The sequence below is a fragment of the Suncus etruscus genome, chromosome 3, assembly GCF_024139225.1.
Source record: "Suncus etruscus isolate mSunEtr1 chromosome 3, mSunEtr1.pri.cur, whole genome shotgun sequence".
NCBI classification, from domain to species: Eukaryota; Metazoa; Chordata; class Mammalia; order Eulipotyphla; family Soricidae; genus Suncus; species Suncus etruscus.
Genome location: NC_064850.1, coordinates 24,561,238 through 24,573,130, shown reverse-complemented (window position 1 = coordinate 24,573,130; position 11,893 = coordinate 24,561,238). Strand labels below are relative to the sequence as shown.

At 35.4% G+C, this 11,893-nt stretch overlaps 1 non-coding gene across 1 annotated transcript; it reads left to right on the top strand.

Moving 5' to 3' along the window:
• The first annotated feature begins 11,153 nt into the window (after positions 1-11,153).
• LOC126004587 (U1 spliceosomal RNA) lies at positions 11,154-11,317 on the top strand. The gene has a single exon (XR_007493859.1). It is a non-coding gene; the product is annotated as a U1 spliceosomal RNA (small nuclear RNA).
• Positions 11,318-11,893: the final 576 nt, after the last annotated feature.

Below are 11,893 nucleotides of genomic sequence, written 5' to 3'. Positions count from 1 at the left end.
AGAAATATATTTAAATATATCAGCACAGCATATAGATTAGCTCCAACCTACTTTCTCATTATCATGCTCATATTGCTGCTTTCAAAATATTCCCTTAATGTTCACCAAAAACTATAATTGTTATTTTATACTTTTGTGCTTTTTATTATTTTTAGTTCCAAAAAGAACCCAAAATTTATCTTCATTACTGATTTAAAAATAAATTTAAAGTGCCATCATTTTTTATTAGCCCTATGAGTCCTTACCTGGAAGATAGTTTTTCATTTATCTTCTTTAGATAATTATAATTATCTGGACTAAATTTTGGCTTAAGGAATCTTTCTTAAAAAAATAAACATAATGTACTGTCTTGAAAGTAAAACTCAGGAGCTTGGAAGATTGTACAGTGGGTAAGGCTTAAACAGAGATGATCCAAATTTAATCCAGGAGATACCAGATGGTCTCCTTAGCCTTCCTAAAATAATTCCTGAGTGCAGAGCTAGAGTACTCCCTGAATATTACTGGTATGACACCCCCCAAAAAAACAACAAAAATAAAATAGAAATCATATTTTAATTGAATTATTCTAATTTTCTTTTATATCCAAGTTTTATATTTTTGGCTTCCAAAATGTCTCATAGTATCAGGTTATATGTACTTTTAATTAACCTAATAAAATATGATTATTATTTTTTTTTTTTTTGGTTTTTGGGCCACACCCGTTTGATGCTCAGGGGTTACTCCTGGCTATGTGCTCAGATATCGCCCCTGGCTTGGGGGGACCATATGGGACGCCGGGGATCGAACCGTGGTCCGTTCCTTGGCTAGCGCTTGTAAGGCAGACACCTTACCTCTAGCGCCACCTTCCCGGCCCCGAATATGATTATTAAATAATTGGATCAATAAATAAATAAACATTAGTCCATGTATGGACAACTTTCTGATGGTTATATATATATGTGTGTGTGTGTGTGTGTGTGTGTGTGTGTGTGTGTGTGTCTTTATATTTTTTTACCAGAATTTCATTATTTTACCAGCATATTCTTTTCCTATTATGGTCATTTTCATGAGCATATTATCTTTAGAGCTAACCAGGGTGACAGACTTTTTGAAATTCATTATGAGCTAGCACCACTTTATTCAGTTTACCTGCTTTAATTACTGGTGATATTGTTGTTGCTATTATTAACAGCATTGTTTAGGGAAATGAGAGAGAAAAATGTGTTAGAATTCTAAGAAATGCTTAGTTAAACACACTCTTTTATTTTTATTTATTCCTTTGCTTTTCAGATTATTCCAACAAAGTATTCAGGGCTTACTCCTGGCTTTGTGGTGGTGCTTAGAACCAAAAGTGGGGCAAAGCATCAAACTATCAGTAGGCTACATGCCAGGAAAGTGCCTACACATGTTAATATCTCTCTGGCTACTAATCACATTATTTTGTAGTTCCTCTAAGGGAAAATTGTGAGAGAAAATGATACTATCATAATAGTGTATTAAAATAACTTGTCATCATGAATAACTTGACTTTATGTTTTCTTGGTGGACAATAACATTTAAAATCATGATATATGTTTCTTATGATTTATTTTCACAATCCAGAAAATTTATCTTATACTGAATAAGTTAATACCTTTCTCTTAATTTTTACCATAAATATGTTTATTAGTCACATATTCTACATGGTATAAGAAGCTTTTTATTTACTTAAGATGATTCTTTTTGATTCTACTTGACTATGCCTATCTCACAGAGAATGGAACTCAGAATCAATTTGGGAAGATCACTCCTTATTTTTAAAAGAACATTATTGTGTTACTGTATACTGGGAGGCTAGTAAATAAAAATTAAGCATTGGAAATACTTCATTCAGAAACATAAATGGAATGTTTTATTATAATTTTTCCTAATAAATGAAACACTATAAAAGATTCATCTATGGTAATTTATCTTTTGAATATATATTTAAATGTATATATTAAAATACCTAAAATATATTTTATTATTGAATAGAAGTCATAATTAAGCTTTTATATCTCTGTATTCAAAATGCTTGCATGTATAAGCATCTTTGAACTAGATACACACTATAAAAGGCTTATATATTAATGAATGCCTATCAACTTTTTGTTTCTTCTAGTGTTCTATAGTAGAAAAAATCTTTACACTTGACCTTGGTTTTAGTCCATCTCTTCTTTTTTTTTTTTTTTTTCCGGTCACACCCGGCAGCGCTCAGGGGTTACTCCTGGCTCTATGCTCAGAAATCGTCCCTGGCAGGCACTGAGGACCATATGGGATGCCGGGATTCAAACCACTGACCTTCTGCATGAAAGGCAAATGCCTTACCTCCATGCTCTCTCTCGGGCCCCTAGTCCATCTCTTCTTTACTAGTATAATTGTATGTCTAAAAGGGGTCAATTAATAACCTCAGATCTTAATTTCTTACTTGTTATAGTTTTTAAGGTTGTATTAGTTGTTAAATTATTTGCTAGTAGATACATAAATAGTGATAGAAAGTTTTATATCAAAATTTGAATAGATATTAACATTTAGTGTATAATTACCGATTCAAATTTGGGAAAATAAGATGTACCCACAAATATCAATTGTACTTGGTAAGCCTCCCTTGTATCACTTTCTCCATTACATTTCTATTGCTAACAAGATTTTGCCTAAGCAATTTACCCATTAACTTCTTGAACATTGAATCATAGTTCCTACTATGATCAGATAGGAAATTTGTGTCTGCTTTTCAAGAGACTATCTGTGGTAGGTGACAGAGTAAATGTTATCTTGTTCTAACTTTAGTCTTATAGATAAATATAATTGAATAACTTCTGGTACTAAATTGTTGTTGGAAATATCTATACTCTTTAGTTTGGAGCAAATGATATTTTGCAGTTGTTTTTCAGTCTACCTAGAAATACTATTAATCTAGAGACACAGGTATAAATTCTGGGTTATGGTGCAGCTTCTAAGTTTTTTTCCTGAAAAGCTTCCCTGATTCAGGAAAGCATATGGTCTGTTAATAACTCATAAATAAAACTAAAATAGACCTGTATGTTACTTGCCATTATTTCCTAATAATGACATATAAATTCCCTGTTTTATTTTTTCTTTATTGATGTCTTTACAAGCTTCTTTATTGATATGTTTATTGATAAGTTATTCAAGTAAATTCAAGTTGCTACACAAAATATGTGAAAGATTATATGGTTTATAAAACAATAATTTAATAATTTCAAGGCTTTTTTCTTTTTCTTTTTCTTTTTTTTCTTTTTGGCTTTTGGGCTACACCCGGTGGCTCTCAGGGATTACTCCTGGCTCTGTGCTCAGAAATCACTCCTTGCTTAGGGGACCATATGGGATGCTGGGGATCGAACCCACGTCTGTCCTGGGTCAGCTGTGTGTAAGGCAAAAATACCCTACTGCTGTATTACCACTCCAGGTTCAAAAGTAAAAATTTCTGGAGATGGTAAGTCTAATGTCAGGATAGCAGGAAAGCTTGCTCCTTTGTTCATCAATGATTGTCTTCTAACTGTGTGCTTCATATAATGTGACCAGTTCCATCATGAAATTGGGTATTAACATATACAATTTTAGGGGACAAATTCAGATCAATATATGAGTTAATCCTTTCCTTTAAAAGATCCCTTATTTTATATAAACCTGAGTAAAAAATGAAGACCAATTTGAGAATCTGGTCTTTTGGTAGCTTTCTTGAATGTGATGCTAATGCTCAGGGTATTGTTAAAATTAATATTACTACTGACAAGAGTATTTGAATCAACATATGTTTTTATGTTAAGCACTAGGAGTTTTACAAATATTATTTAATTTATTCTCTCAGGAAAAAAGGAATCTTGCTGCAAGCAGCTTCTGCCTTGCAGTGCCAGTGCAATTTTGGTGAATCCACTTCAGGGAGAGTGGGTTGCCCGAACCGGCGTACGGAGAAATATGAAATATGAAATAAATGAAACCACACAAAGTATATGTGGGGTCAACACATCTTCTGGCAGAGTGCGACAAGTTTAATTTTTTGAGCAGGGAAATTTATAGGGGTAAAATTAGCCAGAGGTAAAGAATAATTATAATAACAAAGCATGGTACAACAGTAACAATACCTAAGATATGGGTGTGACTGTAAAAATTTTAGTTTACAAAGGAGAAAGTTACAACTCAAGATAACTCTTTGCAAGCTCACTTTAAGTGCAAAATTAAGATTAGGAGGGAGTAGAAAATATCTAGGAACTGATCTTTACTAGAGATTAAGTAAAGGGAAGGAGCCAAATCCCCCAAAATGAGTTTCCCTATTTCTAAAGGAGGGTCAGTAGTCAATAGCCAGGATCTGCATTCTGGTTACGCCCTTGATTACCAGAAAATGCAGCTGCACGGACATATTTGAAAAAAGTATTGTCTTTGCCTTTAGGGTTGGCTATTATCCAGAAAAGGGGTTCTCAAATAAACTTTGGTGCTGTAATTTCTGAGCCAAATTATTTGATAGAGGCCATTATTTTGCCTGATGTATACAAAGGAGAGATAGTCAAATACTGGCTGAAAAAGTACTGCCAGGCATCTCTTTGGAAATTCTTCAACCATCCACACAGGGGAAAAAGGCGTCCACAGCGGACCTTTTGAGGAACCTCATCGGAGTTAAATTAGTTCTACCCACCAGGAAAATCTGAGGATACATCTGGTGGGCTGAGCCCCCCTAAAAGCTTAGGTATGCCCTGGCAGAATCTTTAGAAGTAAAATCTAGAAATTCTATTATTTAGCTCTTTTTATCTATATTTTAATATTCAGACAGCATGGCTCTGTGAATCGTTGGGTTACTCTCCCCTGTTTATGACATATTCAGTTCCCACACACTTTTAGTTCTCATGGCTTTCTTTTGTTCCTGTGTTTGATTCAATTACATTAGCTATTCATCAGTGTATTAGACAAGTCTCTACCACTTTATCCTTCAATGTCTTTCATTATAAGCTTTTTGGCCCACTCCCACCCATACTGTCTGATGGAATTTAAAATTACAAAATAAAGCAGAAAGGAAGAAATCAAGATGCATTGGATTTATGGAATAATTAATCATTAGGAAAGATATGAAAAATATAGGAAAATGAAAAAAATAGAGAAAAAAACTGTAATATGTTTGGCTGTATTTGGATGGCAAATACCTCGAGGAAATAGCATCGTTAACAAGTAAAATGTCTTAAAGAAAGGGTAAAAATGGTTTAGCCAACACATTTTGTATTTGCAGGGCAGATTTTGCTTTTTTTCCAATTTGAATAAATAATTTTAAATTTTTTTACTTCATTGAACAAATAAACCTTTCTCCTGAATATTTATGTTAGAATTTATAGCCCAGTTCTTAATATTTCCTGCTGAAAGAAAAATTAACAGAAGAAAAATGGCCACAGTGGTTTTTAGAGTTAACAATTGCTATCCTATTCCCATTATATTAAAACAAATACCACAAATGGAACATGTTAAAAGTAGATGGAGGCTTCTCTAGAGGGAAAGGACATGCCAAGAATTTAGCATTCTGCTAGGCCACTCTAATTCATCAGCTCATGTAGTCTTCCCACCAAATCCTGAGAAATGTCCTTATGCTCATTTTCCAAGTGAAATAGATTTTTGAAAAAATTAAAATTCTGTATATATCTCTATTTCTTGCTATGCTGTTTAAGGTAGTGTACGATAGTTGTGACTATCAACTGTGAATTGAACATTTCCCCTTCCCCCATCCATTAATACTCTTGAAAATGAGCAGCACTTTATATTTGATGGGAATATTTCATGTAATAGTGTAATGGTCCCTCCAAGCACATTTGAATCTACATTTTAAATCACAAACTAAAGTTGGGAGAGTTGTAGGTTGGGTTTCTTAAGTACTAAGCTATATTTCTTTCACTATTTCAGATCAGTCAGTGTCTGATCCTTCCTCCTTTCTCTTCCCACCTGCTTGAGGACAGGCAGGATGTGAAGAATGCTTCTCTCTTCATTCTCACTTTCTTCCCCTCCTGTTTGCGCTTTTAAGTTGTAATATACAACTATTCTCTATGTTTCTTTCTTACTAACTTTGTAATAATTTCTTTATTTAAGCACCATGGTTACAAACATATTCATAATTGGATTTCAGCCATAAAATACACACACACACACACACACACACACACACACACACACACACACACACACACCTTTTTCCAGTACAACTTTCCCACCACTATTTTCCTCTATTTCCCTCCTTCTCTCAACCCCTGCCTGTCTTTGAGACATTGTTTTTCTCTCTTATCATTGTCATGGTAGCTGTTAATATAGTTACTTCTCTAATTGCATTTACCACTCCTTGTGCTAAGCTTCATAATATGGGCTGGTCGTTCAAGCCCTCATCTCTATTGTCTTTGGGTATTCTTTACATACACTCTTTTATTTTTCTAAAATTCCACAGATGAGTGAAACTATTCTGTGTTTATCTCTTTCCTGACTTATTTCATTCAACATAATAGTCTCCATATCCATCGTGTATAGGCAATTTTCATGATCATTTTTCTAACAGCTGTATAGATGTACCAAGTTTCTTTAGCTACTCATCAGTTATATGGCTTCTGGGTTGTTTCCAGATTCTGACAATTGTAAATAGTACTTCTATAAATACAGGCATATAGAGAGAATTATTGTATTGTGCTTTTGTGGTCCAATTGTATATATTTAGGAGTAGTATTTCTGGATCATATGGGGGCTCAGTGTTCAATTTTTAAGGAATATGCAGAAACAATGTAGATATTTCTTATTATTTTTTACTATCTCTTTCTTACCACAATCTCATTGTGAGTATTATGCTGATTTTAATCTATTTTTTTCTTCTTCTGCTTTTTTTCCCCTCTCTGTAAACATTTCAAACCTTTTTTATGTTCTTCCAGTTCTTGTCAATTTAGACACAGGTTATATCTGTCAAAATTTGACAGACAGAAACCACCAGCAATAAAACATCAGAGCTCATTGCACATTAATTACCAACAAATTCAGAGCCTTTTATTTCTTTAGCGTGGTCATAACATCATGGATCCTTCCTCTATCATTTCTGCAATCTCCATTAGAGAGATCAGATGTGGGGTCAGTTTTGATGTTATTCAGGTAAAGTCTCTTACATCTCATTATGTGAGAAATTGTTGCCTTAATGAAGTGTTCAGTCTGGGTTGGTCTCTAAGGTATGTTTATATTCTTTGTTGATGATTTCAATTGGATAAGCACCAGAAACAGTATGGAAAGCTGAGAGATTTGCAAATTCTGCCAACCACTGTGTTCTGTATTTCTTGTTTTGAAGATGTGCCTACTTTGGGTACCACAAAACCTACTTGCCTGAATGTACTCTTTTCTATTTAATGTGGTAACAGAAGCACAGAATTAGCGAGGAAGCTTTCAGCAAGCATAAACTTTATATTTTGCAGTAAGTATATGAAGAATATATCTGTTTAGGTCTGCATTTTTACTTAAAAGGACAATGAATTTAAAAGCAATGGCTTTACATGGTTTTATGTTGCTGGTGGGAGAGATGACTCTCATCAAAAAAAAAAATTGTAGGTCACCTAACTTCCATCTATCTCCCTAAAAATTACAGGAGACTTGCATAAAGTGGAAAGTGAGGGAGGTTACCTTGGGAAAAATAGTGCTTCAATCTTTCTGCTTAAACCACCTTGGCCACTAAGGGAAACTCCTGACATTGATTAGCACTAGGAAAGTCTGCTTGGAGCAGTTATATGTATCGTAGAAGACTAGTGTCCCTCCAACACCAATATGTAGCTGTCAAGTCTACATGATTTGCATAGCGTAGGCACTGGTTTCCTCCACCCAAGTTATTAGGGAGGTATGGCCTCCTAACTGGAGGGAGAAACTCCTCTTTGCAGGAAAAGGAAAGCCAGTCTTAATCTCTGGCACAAGCATTTCAGAGATGTCACCTTCCTTCACAGAAAAGAATTTTATGAGGTTGTTTCCAGAGCCTGGCTATTGTGAATAGTGCTGCAATAAATATAGGTGTGAGGAAGGGGTTTTTGTGTTGTATTCTTGTGTTCTTAGGGTATATTCCTAGGAGTGGAATAGCTGGGTCGAATTGGAGCTCAATTTCCAGATTTTGGAGGGATCTCCATATCGCTTTCCATAGAGGTTGGACTAGACGGCATTCCCACCAGCAGTGGATAAGAGTTCCTTTCTCTCCACATCCCCACCAGCACTGATTGTTCTCATTCTTTGTGATGTGTGCCAATATCTGTGATGTGAGGTGGTATCTCATCGTTGTTTTGATTTGCATCTCCCTGATGATTAGTGACGAGGAGCATTTTTTCATGTGCCTTTTGGCCATTTGTATTTCTTTTTTATCAAAGCGTCTATTCATTTCTTCTCCCCAGTTTTTGGTGGTATTAGATGTTTTTTTCTTGTAAAGTTATGCCAGTGCCCTGTATATTTTGAATATTAGCCCCTTATCTGATGGGTGTTGGGTGAATAGTTTCTCCCACACGGTGGGTGGTTCTTGTATCCTGGGCACTATTTCTTTTGAGGTGCAGAAGCTTCTCAGCTTAATGTATTCCCATCTGTTGATCTCTGCTTCCACTTGTTTGGAAAGTGCAGCAAAGATGCCCTTCAACAGAAGAATGGCTAAAGAAACTGTGGTACATATACACAGTGGAATATTATGCAGCCGTCAGGAGAGATGAAGTCATGAAATTTTCCTATACATGAATTTACATAGAATCTATCATGCTGAGTGAAATAAGTCAGAGGGAGAGAGAGAGAGAGACATAGAATAGTCCCACTCATCTATGGGTTTTAAGAAAAATAAAAGTCATTTTTGTAACAATCCTCAGAGACAATGAAAGGAGGGCTGGAACTTCCAGCTCACTTCATGAAGCTCACCACAAAGAGTGGTGATGTAGTTATAGAAATAACTATTCAGAGAACTACCATAATAATGTGAATGAATGAGGGGACTGGAAAGCCTGCCTGGAGTACAGGTGGGGGTGGGGTGAATGGAGGGAGATTTGGGACATTGGTGGTGGGAATGCTGCACTGGTGAAGGGGGGTGTTCTTTACATGACTGAAACCTAATCACAATCATATTTGTAATCAAGATGTTTAAATAAAGAGAAAAAAAAGTTAAAAAAAAAGAAACTGAAGTCTGGGATTTGGAACATACCTGCTGTGCTTGGGCCTTATGCCTGGCTCTGTGCTGAGAGTTTCTGGCAGGTCTCAGGGGACTAAATGAGAAGCCTGGGACTGACTCTGTATCTTCTATGTGCAAGGCAAATGTTCTATCCACTGAGCCCTCGAAACAAATATATTTTTAAAAGCTAAAAAAAAAATGAATTTTACTTTTGTTTTCTTGGGCCACACCTAGTGACGCTCAGGGGTTACTCCTGGCTATATGTTCAGAAATCACTCCTAGCTTGGGGGACCATATGGGATGCCGAGATGGAACCTAGATTTGTCCTTGGTCAGCCACATGTAAGGCACACGCCCTACCATTGCACCATTGCTCTGGCCCCACCAGTTGATATTTTTATTTGTAGGATATAAAGAAACAGACCGAGGAATAAAAAATGAACAAACGCAATGCATATTGAGAATTTTTCTTCTCTAAGAAATTTGGGGTGTGGGGTAAGGGACCAGATAAAGGATGGGGAAGTGACACTGTGACAAAGGTAGAGGGAAACAGACACTGGTAGAGGGTGTGAGACTGGAATGTTTCATATAGGTAAACCTACAGTTAACAGTAGTAAACTATGATGCCTAATTTTTACAACCAAAAATATTAAGGAAGAGATGAAATAGTGATGTAAAATAGTTATATTTCAGAAATTTGCTTAGAGAAGTAGGAGGAAAGAAAGGAGAGAGTTAAGTGTATAAGAGAAAATATCAGTTTCCCTAGATGGAGAAAACCTATTTCAGATCGAGACGGGCTAGACTGGGTCTTCTATACTTTTACAAACGTGGCTTCACAGTCGGCCTTCTTCTAAATCACTTTAGCCTAGAGTTTGTTGCTGCTTATAAAACATTTTATTCATCTCCAATGAGTTCAATATTTACATCTCAAAGCAATGTGATCTTTATGCCTTTGGTCTACTTCAGGATTAGGCAATTTATTTTTAATATTAATATCCCTCCCCTGCAAAAATTCTCTTTACCAGCAAGCACCTTTATCTATTTGCAATATTTGAATTTACCCTAACTAGCACTCTACATTATGAGTCTCATCATAACTATTATGGACCACAGATATTTCTAATACAGGCCTTATTCTGTGCTAGGCATGGTACAAATTCTTTACATTAGTTTGTATAATGGTCACAGCCTCTAACTGTCATTAGCAGGCAGCCAATTCATAGATTAGAAAATAGGTTCCTGATGAACCTTAAAACTGCTAAAGGAGTGGTGAATCCAGATTTGCAATCAGGCTTCATGACTCTATGCTGTTTTGAGTTAGTTAATATAGATTTCTAATAAACTGCAGTGATGAAGTATCTCATTTTAAGAGCACAATTCTGAACCTCTGTGTGGAGCCACATTTGTCATTTTAGGGATGTTATTTACTTGAAAGACAAACAAGTTTACATTTGCTAGAGGCTAAATTATTGAAGCATAGCCTTAGGGTTCCATATTGTCAAAGAAAGTTTACATCATTCAGGAAATAGTTAGTTTTAGTTTTTGAGTTTGAAGAAAACAACGGAGTTTGAATTGAGACCATCCAAGCCAGTCATGGTATTATTTCTGTGACCATTTTTTTTCCCAGTCAGTAGCAAAATACTTGGGCTGAAACTAAAAACATTTGTAAATGGTAGGTATCAGATGAAGTATTTAGTATTTGGCTCTACCATTTATTAGAGGAGAAATTAATTTGTTAATTTGTTCTCATTTGTTTTGAATGTTAGTCTTGCGTAACTCTGCAGCTTAATTGTTTAGTGAATTTAATTTGAACTCTCAAACATGACCTAAAAGGATGTGCAAAATCTTGCCCTCACTACTTTTTTAGTCTAACAGAGCAGCACCTTATTCCAATTTGTTCACACTTCCTTATATTTATTTGTCTTCATAAGATTCTTAAGTTGTTGCAGGAGGAGAGGTAAGAGGACCCTGGTAATGATACTTTGGGAAATAATAAAATTTAATATTATTTAAAAACCATACTTACCTGGCAGGGGAGAAACCACGATCACGAAGGTGGTTTCCCCAGGGTGAGGCTTATCCATTGCACTCCAGATGTGCTGACCCCTGTGATTTCCCCAAATGTGGGAAACTCGACTGTATAATTTGTGGTAGTGGGGGACTGCATTTGCGCTCTCCCCTGAAAAAGAAACAAACAAAAAAAATCTATGTATTCTTTACATACAAATAATGAGAGAAGAAAAATATATTTTAAAAAATCCCATTCTTAGGGGGCCAGATAGATAGCATCGAGGTAGGGCATTTGTCTTGCATGCAGAAAGACAGTAGGTCAAATCTCGGCATCCCATATGGTTCCCTGATCCTGCCAAGAGTGATTTCTGAACATAGAGCCAGGAATAATCCCTGAGCACTGCTGGGTGTGACCCCCCAAAAAATCCCATTCACAATTGCACTTCAGAAAATAAAGTACCTTGGAATAATTTGACTAAAAAAAGGTGGAACATCTATACAAAAAAAAACTACAAACACTGCTTTAAGAAATAAACAAACTGCAAGAAAATCCCATGCTCATGGATTGGGAAGATTTTATTATTATTTAAAAAGCAACACTTCCCAATACATTATGTAGATATATGCACTCCCCATAAGGATTTTCAAAGTAATAGATCAAACTCTTCTAAAATTCACATGGGACAATAAATATATATAAATGGTTATAGTAATCTTTGGGAAAAAGAAGATGGAAGGTATCATTTTT